This window comes from Pteropus alecto, unplaced genomic scaffold, assembly GCF_000325575.1.
Source record: "Pteropus alecto unplaced genomic scaffold, ASM32557v1 scaffold20, whole genome shotgun sequence".
NCBI lineage: Eukaryota > Metazoa > Chordata > Mammalia > Chiroptera > Pteropodidae > Pteropus > Pteropus alecto.
This window is the reverse complement of record NW_006436298.1, coordinates 30,261,512-30,277,244: the sequence shown is the minus strand read 5'-3', so window position 1 is coordinate 30,277,244 and position 15,733 is coordinate 30,261,512. Positions and strand designations below refer to the sequence as shown.

General features: G+C 33.0%; 1 pseudogene; it reads left to right on the top strand.

Moving 5' to 3' along the window:
- Nucleotides 1-14,114: 14,114 nt before the first annotated feature.
- LOC112480926 lies at nt 14,115-14,230 on the top strand (annotated as a pseudogene).
- The last annotated feature ends 1,503 nt before the right edge of the window (nt 14,231-15,733 follow it).

The following is a 15,733-nucleotide window of genomic DNA, read 5'->3' as shown; positions in this document are numbered from 1 at the left end:
ATTTAAATAAAAAAATTTTTTTATTTAGATTTTTTATTTAAATTTTAATTTTACAGTTTTGGGTCATACATATGTATATATATGTACACACACAGACATATACATGTATATAGCATATGCGTATGTATATATGTACACACAGGCTTCCAGATACATATATATGTCAGTAATTTTTTATCTTCAAATTTAAAGTTACTCTAATGTCTATTTTTATTGCATAATATTACCAGCCTTTGCATTTTTAATTTTTCACTCATTTACTATTCATGGAAGGACTAAAAGAATTAGATAGAAGCCTACATATTTCATTTAATTGGAAAAAAATGACTGAGTAATTCTTTTAAAGATCAGGTAAGGGATATGGGTAAAGACAACAGAACAACCAAGATGAGGCCATGAGGTAGAAGGAAAAAGTATGAGTTTGCTGCAAATAAACTTAATTAAATCTCATATAACAATAGACAAAACTGGTCTTCGAACTGTGTTGCTAATGTATATATAGCAAAATATTAGGTGAAAATGTTCTATAAAACAAATTCATTATTTAGAATAAAATTTTCACAATGCAAATTTTACTAGGGATGAGAACCAGTTATTAGGTTCTGAATATTAGATATGTAATACATGTTATGTATATTATATGTATTACATATGTTATATGTGTGTGTGTGTGTGTATATATGTGTGTGTGTGTGTGTGTGTGTGTGTGCAAGGTGGGAGTGGTAGGTGCTGAGTGAAATTTAAGTGCATGGTACAATTAAAAGGGCCAGTTCTAGTAGAAAAATATCTAGGACAAAGTAATTCAAAGTGCAAATTTAGGAGTTTATCTGTCCACAAACATAAAAGATCTAGGTCTTAAGCACTTGCAAAGAGGTTAGAAAAGGAGGGCAGAAGAGTTTGACTTCAGTGCAGATGAGGGAGGGTGCTCGATAAGAGGGCCAGATGCTTCAGAGCTTTGACACCACAGTGGCAGATGAGTTTTCAAGATATATTTTGAAAACTCCTGTTTTGAGAAGATGGGTAGTAATGCTGCCAAGAGCCTGTGTCTTCCAAAAGAGTCTCATTGGTCAGGAGAGAACTAGAAAGGAATTGTTTGTGAAAATAAACTCAATGCTGAAAATGATTTTTTTTTTTTTCTATACAACACCTTGTTTTTTTTCTTCCTGGGACAATCAGAATTCAAAACAGCTTCTGAAAGAGGGAGTGTGGTTTATCATATATAATAGATTTTCAAATAATTCAGTTTATTTGCCCAAATTAGAAATGGTCAAGAGGAAAGTTATTCAAGTAATAAAGATGGTAAAAATGGGTAATCAGAAGCTTGAATTATTGTTTAGGAAAAAATTTTCAACTATAAAATGAACATTTGGACATGTTAATTGAACTAAGAGACAAGTTCTTCACTCTATTTTCACTAAAGGATATCCACATATAATTGTACTCCTTGGTGGAAATAGCACTTTTAACTTTTCTTTATTCAAGAATACTGTTTGTTTTACTGCTAAGCAGACAATCCCATAGCATTGGACAATGAACATTTCACAATTCCCATTACAGTGATGCTCTACAGAATAGTGTGCGTGGCTGTGAAATTTTAAATTTTAATTTAAAAAAAAATAGTCTTTCTGCTAATGGAAACATTTTTCTTTCTAACTATAAGTCTGATAAGAGATAGACAAACTGTAGCATAAATAATGAAAAAATGTCCTGGCTTTCCATTCCTGGGCTCATGGGAACTATATCAGACCATCTCTTATTCTCACCCCTGATGGGTTAAGAACATTCTTCTACTTAACCTGTGAGGTAGTTTCCTTTTTAGTAATGTGGAAGTTCCACCCAGTACAAATTGAAAATGGTCTCATATCTATTTTAAAATAGTACAAGTAAACAAGTGGTCTAATCCGAAGTTTATTTTTGTTTAGTTTTTATCCTGCCCATTTTACTGTAGCCTGAAATTGTAGTCTATTGGAGCAATGTTATGATTTGAACTCAGTAAAGTACCTTATGAATATTTATTACTGATTTCAGATAGCAGTGAGCTGAAGTCATCACTATCAGTGAGGGTAAAAACTATTTAAAATGCCATCGATCCAACAGCTTTACTTCTAAGAGTTATTTTGCTTTTGCTGCTGGATTTACTTGTGTTATGAAGCAAATTTGAATACTCTAGTGTCGAAAGTTTGTAGGTTGGAACTCCAAATAAGAAGCCCTAACAATGGATGTAAATTCAAACCTCAGGGGCTGCGTTGGTCCTGACTGACTGTCATTCCTTCTGCGTGGTAGTGAGGGCTTCAAAGTGAATGTAGCCATGAGTGGGAAGGCAGTAGGAACTGTGAGTGTTCTGGGAGGCACTGTTGAGGATGAAAGGAGAAAATATGCCATCAGTACTAATGAATTGCAAATTTAATTCAAATTCAGATTTCTGAACTTTGTAAAAGTTAATTTTTGCCTGTTCTTTCCAATATTTCTAAGAACTACTTATAGATCTCTACAAGCTCCTGAGAAAACATAACTGTGGTTAGCTTATTCTCTTATAACTAATAATATTACACATGACTACAAAATATTGACAATTATTATTTCATTATATTGCCCCTATAAAATGCATATTAATATTATTATACCCATTTTACAATTGGCTAAGAGAGGTTAGCTTTCTCAAAGTTACATTGTTAATAAATAAAGCTAAAGCTTGGACCCAAGTAGTTCATTCCATAACCTTTCATCTTTACACTTACCAGAGCTATCTTATGGAAGTTCTTTAATAATGCTGCATTAACAAAAGCACTTCCAGTCTGATTTCCTCTTTCAATCCTTTAAATTTTGGTCATTTTTTAGGTTGGGCCTTCCATAATTATTACATATTTCTGTAGGTCCTTCAACCTCTTATTTGGTTCTCAAGTTTCTATCTCCCACTGTCTGTTAGACATATTTACTTGGATGTCACAGAGCCTTCCAAATACTGCATTTGTAAAATTAAATTATCTTATATCTCAAGTCTGTTCCTGTTTCTATATTTCTATCCCAATAGTCTTGCAAGTGCCCAACATGGAATTTGGGGTATTGTTATCCTTAATTTGTCTACTCTATCCCTCACCCTACCCTACTTCCACACCCAAACAATCTCTAAATCCTCTTTTTATTCTTCTTAAAACTTCTTAAATCTCAGTATATCTCTCCCATCTCCCTTTCTCTTTCTCTTTCCCCATTGCCACAATCTTGTTTCAGGCTACTCACTGGTTTCTGGCTCAGCTCAGCTTCCTACTTGGTCTTCCCTACTTCAAAGTTTCACTCCCAGTTCATTCTTCACACTGCAGCCAAGGAGATCTTGCTAAGGGGCAATCTTATCTAGTCTTTCTCTTAAAATTCTTCGAAAAGACTTCTTTTTGGACAAAAGATAAAGTCCAATTTCCTTAGCATAGCAATTTACCTCTGCAGTTCAACTCTCCTTTCTTCCAACCCCTTATATTTGTTCTTGCAAAAAGCCACGAACCACCTAAATTTTTTGTTATGCATTAGTGACATTTATTAAGGATCGCTTGCATAATTATGACCAATATCATACGCTACTAGTTTAAATAGTAGCATATAGTAGTTTAAATAAAAATGTGTCATTTATTTGAAGATCATAAACTGTACTTTTATATTTTTTATTTACATATTTCGTGGGATTTCAAAAATTCTAAATCAGGGCCTACATTATTTATCCCAGTTTTACAAATGAGGACTTTAAGTCAAATGACTTCCCCAAGGTCAACATAGGACATTCAAATGAGACTCACACTGAAATGTTCTTAATTAACCTCTGCAACCTCCACCATACAATACACCTTACTGCTTCTGCCCCTGGATCTACCACACAAAGGTAAGTGAATTATCTGATAAAGGGCCAAACTACATCATCTGAGTTTTCATTTTTGTTTGGGTTTCTTCCTCTTCATCTGCACCACATCAACATCATAGCTACGTTTCACACACACCTGTATTCAAGCTCCTAAGAAACAAGAGCATCATTGTGTACTAAAAGTACATTTGAAAATAAACAGACTATTAGGAACGGTTAAGACAGATAATAATAGACTGATTAAAGGATGGTAGATCATTCCTGACACTGCATAAGATTAAATATGCTAATCAGATTTTGGATTTAGACAACCCAGATAAAGCCAAAGTAGAACAAGACGAGGCCCTCAAATCTTTTTCTTGCCTTTCAAAATACATATTTGCATTTAATTCATGTCTTCTTCAGAGCAGAGGAATTTATGAAGGCTTTACCCAGGTAAGCTGATTATGTTCTTTCTACTTTTTTCTATTTTTTATGCTGTTTTGTATGAAATATTCTCTATTTTAGTCCTTGTTGTCCCAAATTAGTTGCTTAGCAAAGAATAATAGCAAAGGGAAAAATATTTGAATTTATACATGAAGATAATTTAACAACGTATTTCTTTACAATCACAGATAATCCAACAGCTGTTTGTTACTTGCTCTGTTATCAGAAAGGATGGATGCATCCAAAAAAAAATTCTAGTCAATGTGTTTAGGCCTCTTTTATTTAGGCTAAGAAGGACATCATATGCACATTTGAATAGCCACCAGCCATATCCTAATTTGGTTATTTGAAATGTACATTTGGAAAGCAAGGAAAATGCAGTTGACAAGCTAGGTTTCTATGTGTAATTGAAATTAATTTTGAATTCAGGGAGGGTCAATTTCCTTTCAAAGCAGTAGTGTTTGTTTTAAATTCCTATATTCTGCTTTGTTTCCACTGCAAGTGTACTACCAAGTGTAAATTTGATTTACATAAATCAAATGATTCATTTGTCCTAATTAGATTTTTTCTTCATTAATTTTTACCTTAATTTTACTCCTATAAATGTTTATATTTAATTTTCGAACTATATTAATCACCCAAAACATTGTGATCTGATCTCAAGAAAGAAGATATTAAGGGTTAAAATTTTTTCTATAACTATAATTGCAATTACTCTGAGATTTAAACCAATTTCAAAAGCAAATAGTCTGGCTAATATCTTTTGTGTAAATAATCCCAAATCAAACTTTGCAAAATGATGTATTTGCAATTTTACTGTCAGTAGATCTTTAAATAATGTGGTCCATGATTCTGATGGCAATATATATCTATAATCAAAGATTCCTCTCACCATCAAGAATTCAGACTGTCCTTGCTCTCAGAATTTAAATATTAGATAGTTTTTATTCTTCCTTTTCTTCTCCCAGAATTTAAACATTAGTTTTTTGTGTTTTCCGGTTTGTTTGTTTGTTTGTTTTTTAATTCTAGTGTTGAATAAGCATCCTAAAAGTCTTTATTTGGAAAGAAAACTGAAAAATAAATCTCTATTGTCTACTTTTTTTTAGATATTTCCTTAGTTGCTAAAAAAATCACTTTTTAAAACAAATTTAACTTCTCAAATCTGTATTTACCATATTATGAAATTACAATCAGGATGCTCATAAAATAATCTTGGTGTCTTCTCTTCAGGAAGGAAAAGCGTACAATAACTACATTTTCAAATTGGTCTTTAAAATGACACACCAGGAATTTAACTGATGGGTCAAATTCTCAACTCTCATCAGCTATGAAGCCTCTCAGAAATTGATTCCTGATTATTTTTTGCAAAAAGCAGAATGAAAATTCTGAATATGATATGACTTGTAAAGATATAGACCCACAATACAAAATGCATTGATGTGTTACTCTTATCTCATGAGACTGCCCATGCTTCAGTGAAATTGAGAGAAAGGATGGAATGTTAGCAGTGATTATCTGCCCAATATAAATCCAATCATAAAATGGTTAAATTAACCTAGCAGATTAATTCTAAGCATAATTTCTCATTCTAAGCATAATTCTCATCATTGGCCAGACTGCAATGTAGAGACTGCTTTTTTATGAAAATAGGCAAATATAGAGCACAGTCAGTAGTTCAAGCTGTGTAAAAGAAAGGTCATCAGAAAATATCAAGCATAGAACATTTTCAAATAGATGCCTTTTAATTGTTTCAAAAACATACATTAGTTTGGATTAAGCTACAGAAATTTATTTAAATTCAGTGAAGAAGTGAAGAGCATAGAAAGTGTTTTCAAATAGTAATTCTAAAATTATTGGAAAAGATATCTCCTCTAAATCTTTTGATCGAAGACTCTTTGAAGTCTTTGTCTTGTTTACATTAATATCTTTATCAAATTATTTTTTCAGTGGTAACATAATTTCAAGATAATTAAAGTTATCTTGAATTATGAATTCTAAACAAGTAATGAGGTTTAACATTGCCCAAAGTATCCTAAATATTGCTAAAAATAAAAAAGTTGGTTCTTAATAAATAACAGATGATGTTTATTACTTTCTTCTGAATCAAAATGTTTATTTCTTATGAATGAAGAAGTAGAATAAATCTACGGCCATTTTTCAGGATACTATGAGAAAAGCACAGCTTTGCTTAAGGGGTAGGAAGAGAGATTTTGAGTGTTTATTTTAAATACTTGCTTGACCTTTTTCTTGCTCTCTTTAGAATGTAGCAGTATGGTTATATATCAGGGTTTGGTTTTTGTTTGTTTTGTTTTTGTTGTTCTACACCGGAAAGGAAGATGTTAACACAGGTTTAGTTCTGAGTAATCAAAAACTCTCTGGTATCAGCAGAATTGATGAGATATGCCCCTGGGGAATAACACTACTTCATTGAAAGAATCAGAGGAATTTCATGTTTTGGGGGTAATACACACAGAGTTTCTGTATGAAGATCAAGATAGTATATTCAAATACTACAAACTGAGATTTAAGGTTGAATGCTTCAAAATTAAGAAGATATCATTTAAACCTATCAAGAGTTGGTAATTTGGCAATTATTAAGTTTTCAGAGAAGCATAGCTTTTCTGTAATATAGTTATTGAAGTAGTATGCCTCTACTTCAATCAGCAACAAAGGAGACAGCATTGCTCTTTAGAAAACTCAAAGGCATTCTTCATTTAATTAATAGTTAGAGAAAGTCTTAAGCAGGAAAAAAGAGGTCCCTGAGATCTACTCAATTAATCTTTTGTGCCTATTCTTTTGCTAAATTTTACAAAGCATTCAATAACATATTTAAGTGCACACATTTGCTTTATTTTTTCTATTTCTTCACTTTAATGAAATATAGCATTTTAATGAATTTTTTATTATTTGAAATATATGTGTTGAAATGAAATCATCGCCTCTTGTCTAGTTGAAGACAGTGCAATTAGCCAAAGAGGAATAATGTAAAGTGTCACATGGACCGAATGAATAGAAATGGGTTTCTCAACAAAGATTCTCAAAGTACCTGTGCTGGTTAAGGTTGAAGTAGGGGAAAACCAGAAGTACACATTTCTCAGACATAACAACCGAAAAAATTTAGAGTAGCTAAGTCTTCTAATTGTAGTTGGATAGGATGGTTTCTCTTCATATAATGGTATTTAATTCATTCTGCACACCGGATTAGCTAAACTTGTGCTCTAATAGTCATTCTAAAGCCAAAGAGGAAATGAAGCAAAGCAAAATACTTCTTCGGGGATTTCTAGTTTAATAATGTCATGATAATAACACGTAGAGTATGACTACACCTTCTACAGTGGGAGACACATACCACTACTAGTATGCAAAATGGTTTTGGATGGTGCAAGATGAAGATATCTTTTTATTAGTTACTTGTTTTTTGTTTTAACGTGTATTAGCAACAATCCAGAATTTCACATATTTTATTGTCTAACATGAAACTAAAGTAAAAAATTTAGTGAATCAAAACACTACTAAGCAAATAACAGCATGACTATTTTATGGGAGTACTCAAAATCATGAAAGTAGTACACAAATGGCTGAAGTTAGGAAACAATAGTGCAAGTTGTATATATTCACTCATTCATCCAATAAATGTTTATTAACTACTATGTTCTTTGACATATATGGAATAGTAATACATCAAAGTATAAGGCAGACAAGATCTTTGCCCTTGTGGATCCTACATTTTGGCCCACATCTCTAGTGATTCCTCAAAAGACTAGGATAATCTGAGGTTGTATACTCTGTGCTGTTTTATCTACCTTAGTTAGGCTCAAAAGTAAATTTCCTCTGAAGTTCTGTTGGTTCAAGTCGGGTTAACCATGGAGCAGCCAGAGGTCTGCTTCAATCCCAGGAAGGTACTCTCACTAAGGGTGATTTGTAAAAAACCATGCCCTGCAAATACTGGAGCTCTAAGGAGATGATGGATGCACCATCATAAATAGAAAGATCAGGTTTAGGTACCTTATTCACCCTGCCAAACATCCTCCTTCTGAAAGCTTTCACTACACTGTAATCCTCCATGTACGTGCCAAACATTTCGGTTCTTAAGACAAAGTCAAACCCATTATGGAATCCTTTGACTCTGAGAAGGCAAATGTGAATACAGGGGAGATGAGCAATGAAAAATACAACATGACATCTTCTTACTCTAGTGGCCCAGGCCTTCTAATCTGACTTGCAAGATTTTTATCACAAGTCATGTTTAGCACTAGCTGAAAGAAGGATATTAAGGAGTTAACACCTAAGATTGATTTAGGACACAATTCAGGTAGAGCCTCTTCACACTGGGCTGAGAAATAATAAAAAATAATCTCTAAAGGAGTTTTCTTCCTAGAAGCTCGCTGATATGGAAAGAAAGTAAATCTGTGCTTAAACCAAAACAATAAAAAAAAAAATTAAGCCGTAGTGTGTACGATCTGGGAAAGGAGGAATATGAGGTGGAGGGACGTGAAACTGAATTCATTACAAGTTTCCTAAGGATTGCCCTAGCTTAAAATCTTAAGGCTATTAAAGATTTTCTGAGTGGGGGTCCATTCCACTTATCACATTTTATCTGCTTCAACAGTGTTTCCAAATCAGAATCACTTGGAGTGAGTGTAAGGGGGATAGGAGGTTAGGTGATTACTAAAAAATACATATTCCTGAGCCCCACCTCAGAATTCGAATCTCTCAAAGTGAAGCCCAAAATCTGCATATTTAGCCAGTTGCTCAGTGATTCTTAAGCTCTCTCAAGTTTGAGAATCCCTGTGCTAAACTGTAAACTCCTTGAAATTCACATTATATTTACAGTTTTACAATAAGTCCAGCTCAGAACCTTGAGCTTGTAACACAGTGTCAAATTCTTAAGTCTACCTCTGTGAGAAGTACATTGGGTTTTTCCAATTCACTTCCTTTCCCCAGAATCATTCTAAAAATGAGAGAAGAAACGGAGAGTTTCTGAAGCATGTCGGGAAGAGCTTCTACGTTTAACACAGCAAAGTAATAAAATGCCTTTCAAACATCTTCAGTAAAAATAATTTTTCACTTTCAGAGTCTTGCCATGATAGAGAAAGAAGCAAAGCAGCATCTCAGCGCTACTTTTCCTTTTGCAGGGCAATTCACTGCATCTCTCTCTCTGTTTCCTCTAATGAGGGAGTTTGGTAGATGAGGGAGTTTGGTAGATGATCTCATACCCATGTATCCTGTCAAGCGAAGGGTAGACATTTTTGGTAGTGTAAGGAATTTTCATGGTTAGTTCATCTTTCCCTTCCTTTACTGGTATTACTTAATGTATCAAACTTTATTAAATATTGAGCTCAATTTTCTTCTGGTTTACTAAACATAAAATTTTTACCCAATTTTTAAAACAATAATAATAATGATGATGACAATAATAAATTCCATGCTGTGCAATGTTTTTCTGTCTGCATTTTATTTCTGCAGAGATTCTGATTTAACTTGTATAGAGTGGGTTTCTTGCTCTTCAAGGATTATTCTCATCCACTAAGTTATGTTTGATCCATAATGGGCCAAATAGGATGATGCTAATGTTTAAAGATAATTATTTGGTAATAAAATACTTTTATATTTATTCTTCTGAACTCAAGACTTTAACGAATTTATGCTCCAACAATCATCAAGAGTCTTTTGCAGATGGACATGAATACTCCCTGTGAGCTTTAACAACCTGCCCATTGTGTGCTCGGGAGAGGAAAAATTGGTTTTATGGGACATGAGATTTGAATGTTTCTATCAAAAATTTTAACCTAATAGATACTAATACTTTACCTATTTGAAATTATGTAAATATAGATATAAAAAGAGTCTTCAATGTTTTCAACAGTGGGAAGGAAGTAAAGGTATGAAGAACAACTTGCAATAGCTTAAATAATCTTAACCATTCTTTAAGAATTACTGCCTAGCAACCAAATTTGTAAAATTTTATCCTTGCAACCCCATAGAAGTTGAGTGTAATTCTGAATTGATACATGGGCATTACTGATCAGCTGTTTTCCAATATAACTCTTCTTCTGTTTGTATATACTTTTTAAAAAATTAAAGGACAAAGAATATAGTTTAAAGTCCATGCTATTTAAAATCTGGAATGACAATAGAAGACAAGTTTGTAGGCTTAAAACATTCTTTCAAAAGTAAAAGGAAATTTTAGAAGTTTTTCCTCTTCAAATATTTTTAAATTTGAACTTTCCATAACTTGTATTACACGTATAAATCTTCTTTAAACATTTAGTACAGAGAACATAGGCTTTGGGTTAAATTCAAGAAAATGAAGTTATAAGAAATACACTAAACTTTCTTTTGAGTTCTTCAGAAAACTGGAACTGATGGATATTTTATAAAATACTAGATGGTATGCTACCCTGGACATTTAACATGTAATCTGCTGAATTTATTTCATATTTAGTTTCCTAGAATTTTAGGTGGTGTTCATTATTTACTCTTTTATGAATCTTTCTCTTCTTATTGGTAGTAGGACATTCCCATTGGAAAACTTTTCAGCTTAGCAATACAATAGAGAATTTTTAAGTAATTTGTCCAAAAAGTGGAACCAATAAAACCTATACCATCTAACAACTTGGTATGCTCCAAGGAAAACTTTTCAACTTAGCAATACAATAGAAAATTTTTAAGTGATTTGTCCAAAAAGTGGAACCAATAAAACCTATACCATCTAACAGCTTCTTCAAAATAATGTTGTCACTATGAAATTTTGCAGTAGAAAGATGTCGTTAGTATTTTCTGTTTACATTTTTCTTCATTCTTCTGTGAATTATAGTAATGAATAAAAGCCCAGTTAGAAAAAAAGATCTCTAAAATCCGATGTAAATGTTTCACATGTGATAGGATTTGGCTGATATATAACTGCAATCATCATAACTTTCCTGAGCTTTATTGCCAATTTTGCACAGAACAAATAAACATTTATGAAAAATATAAATCCAGGAAATTGGTGATGAAATCGATGCCTTCATGTGTATTCCAGGGTCTAGTGGTGATGTACTTTACTTGTGGCTAAAATTATATTTTATGCACATGCGTAAAAAAACTAAAGTGCTTAGAATATTTTCAAAGGGAAATGAGAGGCTATTAGAGGGTTTTAAATAGAGGATGGCATGATTTAATTTATATATTTAAAAAATCTGGCTGCTATTATATTCTTATAATCAAAGAATATAAATATAAAAGTAAGAAAATCAGAAAGCTATTGCAGTTGTCCAGATTTAAAATATATATGAATATATATTTAGATATATTATGAAAATATAAATATATATTTTAAATCTGAACTACATATATATATATATCCACATACATACACATGTATATATGGAGAGAGAGAGAGAGAGGCTTAGAGTGGGGTATTAGAAATGGAGAAGAAAATAATTGGACACATTAAGAATAAGATATTTAGAGACAGATTAGGGCAAATTTGCTGATGGATTTGATGAGGGAATTAAGAACAGTCAAAGATGACATTTAGATGTTTGCTTTGAGCTAGATAGATGGTAAATCTGTTGACAGAGATTAGAATGATTCAGGGAAGTAGAGAATTAGAGAAGGCAGAGGACATCAAGAGTTCAGTTGAAGACACAATAAATATAAGATTCCAATTAGATATCCAAGTAGATATGTCAGTTTGGCAGTGGAGTTATTTAAGCCTGGACTTTTGGGAGGAAGTCAGTAGTGGAATTATGAATTTTAGAATCACCCATATAGAATATTTTTAAAACTATGGAAAAGATTAAGGTCTTCTAGAGAAAGAGTGGATGAAGAAGCAAAAGAAATCCTGAAGATGCCAAAGATTAGAGATTGAGCAAGGGAAGATCCAGCAAAAGCATTTAAGAGGAAATGGAGAAAGGCAAGGACCAGGAGAGTGTGGGACCATAGAATCTAAAGAAGGGAAGAGATTCAAAAGGAATGAAGTGGTCGTTTGTGCCAAATTCCACTAAAAGTGTGAATAAGATGACTACAGAGAAGTGACTATCGGCTTTGGCAATATAAGTGTAACTGGTGACTGGGACAAGAGTTCTCTCTGTAGAGTGATAAAAATAATAGACCGTTTGGAATGGGTTTGGGAAAGAATGTAAGGGAAAAGTGGTCAGAATGTATAGACAACTCCTTCAAGATGTGTTGCTATAAAAGTGAACAGAGATGTGTGATAGTAGATGGAGGGGTCAAGGGATATTTGTATGCTGAAATGAGAATAATGCAATGGAGGATAGAAATTGATGTTGCAGGAAGAGGAGGAGAATAAGCACCGGAAAATGGTCCCAGGGACACTTGCTTCATCCACAAAATGAGAGAGATTTGGTAGTACATGATACAAGTCAAAGAACTTGGTAGTTTTAGTATTGGAAAAGGGAGAGAATTTTGGTCAGCTACTATTTCCTATTATTATGTATCCAGATCATCATGGAGAATGTAGAAAGAGAAGGGATAGGAAGTTGAAAAAGAGAGAAAGTGTAAAATACTTATTTTAGAGATAGGAAATATGTAAAAATTATTAAGTCTTTGTTAAAAAGCTTTGAAACGGTTGTGGTATCTTCATGTGAAATTTAAAATTCTAAACTATGTGTGAGGAAGTCCAACAATATTGTGATTTTTCTAATAGTGACCACTTAGCAATTTTTTGAAATATCAAATCTTTAACCTTCTAAAACTTTCTTTAGTGCCTCTGCTTTGCTGGTGTCCTAAGCACTTTCTCTATGAATAAGTTTTATCAAGCCCTTTTTAAAAGAAGGGAGAGTGGCCGGAGAGGGAATAAAGTGATTGACTATCTCAGAGAAAGCGAGTTCCATGTAAGTGAGAAAGAAACAGGAGAGTAGAATGCTGAGGAACTTCTTCCCACCCCTCATTTTGCTCCAGGTTAGTTTAGATGATGTGGCTGGAGCCCTATCATGTTTAATAGACAAATAGAAAGAAATGTTTGCTGCCAAAGTGGAATTCATAGCACCCCCTGCAAAATGCGTGTAAGACTTATGCTAATTACTTCAAATACTACCATCAGCTAGCTTTAGTGCCTCTTGTGGAAGCATAAAGCAAGAGAGAGAACTAGTGGGAAAAAAGATGAGCAGTGTATTTGTTAAAAAATAGAAACTTTATTAACTATCAACTAACTAATACACAGTAAAAAGAACAAATATATTTAGAAATACAAGAGGACACATTATCAAAAACATAATTAGATACTGATGGAGGATGTCTATTTAATTCATTTATTCATGCATATTTATTAGGTGCCTATTATGTGTCAGGCACTATGCTGGATACCAGGTACATATTCAACAGTACATTCAATTTCCTGGGACAAATTGTTGTTTTCTTTAGAGCTAAAGTGCAAACTGATTAAAATTTCTCTGTATGATCAGAAACATCTATACCATGTGTGTCTGCTCAAAGAGAAAGTTTTCCTAATTCCTAGTAGCCTGAGTTCTAATCTCAAATTTGCCACTATTAGTGTGGCAAATATACTGGAAGCAAAAAATCTCTGGGTATCAGTTTTTCTCCTGTAAAATGAGAACTTTGGATGAAATGATCTTGAGAAATTCTAGATATTTTAGCTCAGAAAGAGTTTATGGTTCCATCAGTTTTACCTAAGCACTTCCATGCAGCTTTGATGAGATGGATATTCTCCCAAAGTCAGGTACTATTCAACTCTAATTATGTGAGTATGTATTATAATGAATATGCATGTACTCTAACACAAGGTAAGAATGCTTTGACGTGGTTCCATAGTGTAGTGGTTAGCATGTCTATACGCAGAATGTCCTGGGTTTGCACCCCAGTGGAGCCATGGTCAATGGTCTACGGTCATGCCACACTGAACAAGCCCGATGTCTGATCTCGGAAGCTAAGCAGGGTCGAGTCTGGTTAGTACTTGGATGGGAGACCACCTAGGAAGACCAGGTGCTGTAGGCATAAAATAATAATAATAAATAAATAAAATAATTTAAAAAAGAATGCTGGATATCATTTGGAACCATTTATAACATATTTTCAGTTGTGTTTCTTCAGGACAACTCTGTAAAGTAGAATTTGTTATCATTTCCATCTTAGAGTATATCTCAGCTTCATAGAGATGAGAACACCTGCAAGTAAACCTTCAGAATCAAACCATAATCCAGATCTTCTGAATCAAAGCCCAGAGTACTCACCACTAAAACACAGCCCAACAAACTGCATTTTGCTTTCCAAACCATAAGGTTCTATATAGTCGATAACCTAGTCAAGTGCTTTTAAAGCATTGTTTAAATTAGAAAATCCAATATGTCTATGATAGGGATTTTTTTTAAAAAGATATAAATTATGTGTTTGTAATCCTCTCCCAAACACAACCTCCATGTTGGCCTTCTAAGAAAAAAGGAATTATTGCTTGCTTAGTCAACCATAGGAACTTAATTGTGCCTATTGGAGAGAATAAAAAAGAATAACTGGAAGATGCCAAAAGAGTGTCAATTGCTCTAAGAATGGTGGCCTCAAGAAAAATAATTTTCAGAAAGTTATGAGACTTCAAGAGTTTATGGAGAAAAAAGGATTTGAAATCAACACATACTATAAGGTAGGGGATTTTAAGGAGAGAGATAAGTTAAGGAGAATTTAAATAAATTTTTGCCAAAACTAGCCACAAAGCAGCTCATTTTATTTGAGTTACGTGTAAAAATAGATAAAAGCTGAGTTTCTCTGCTAAGGAATCTACAGTCACTGCCTGCCCAAATACACTCGAAACAAACTACATCAGTGGGAAGCTATTTCTCTTTGTATCTTTGAAGAGAGTTTAATCTTCTAAAAGTAAAGCAGTTGAATTGGGCTTAGCTTTAAGCATAGCCAGGTGCCTGCTTAACGTGATACCTAAGAAGTTAGGAGGCTGCCTTTCCCACAAAAATCTTCTCCAATACTTTCTATTAGCTAAGGCATCATCAACAGGGAAAATAACCCTTTATTTCACAATAAAGGTAAGAAATTAATTTGATCAACAAAGAATCGATTCTTCCACAAAGAATATATCGTATACATTCAATTTTATAGTATTTAAATATAGTGTAGATGATGATAACGTAATGAAGGCAAACCATCTCTGTACTCCACTTAATTTAAAAGAGCTAAAATTTGATGATATTGCATTTAGGTCAACTTCATAAATAATTAGACAGAGTTCTATTAGACCAAAAAAAACTGGAATATAAAAGTAATCAATGAAAATGAATATAATTTTATAATTTGCATCCTAAATGTCTATGCATATGAAAAAATATGCTTGAATGTTCACATGGTATATAATAACATTAAATAGTTGCAGTGGAATTAAGTAGAAAGGGAAAATATAATTATGATAAAATGCATTCAAAAGAAAACCCTGGAACACCAGAGATACTATGATATCGAGCTGGCAAATGAGCTGAGTTAATCAGCAATTTTACTAAA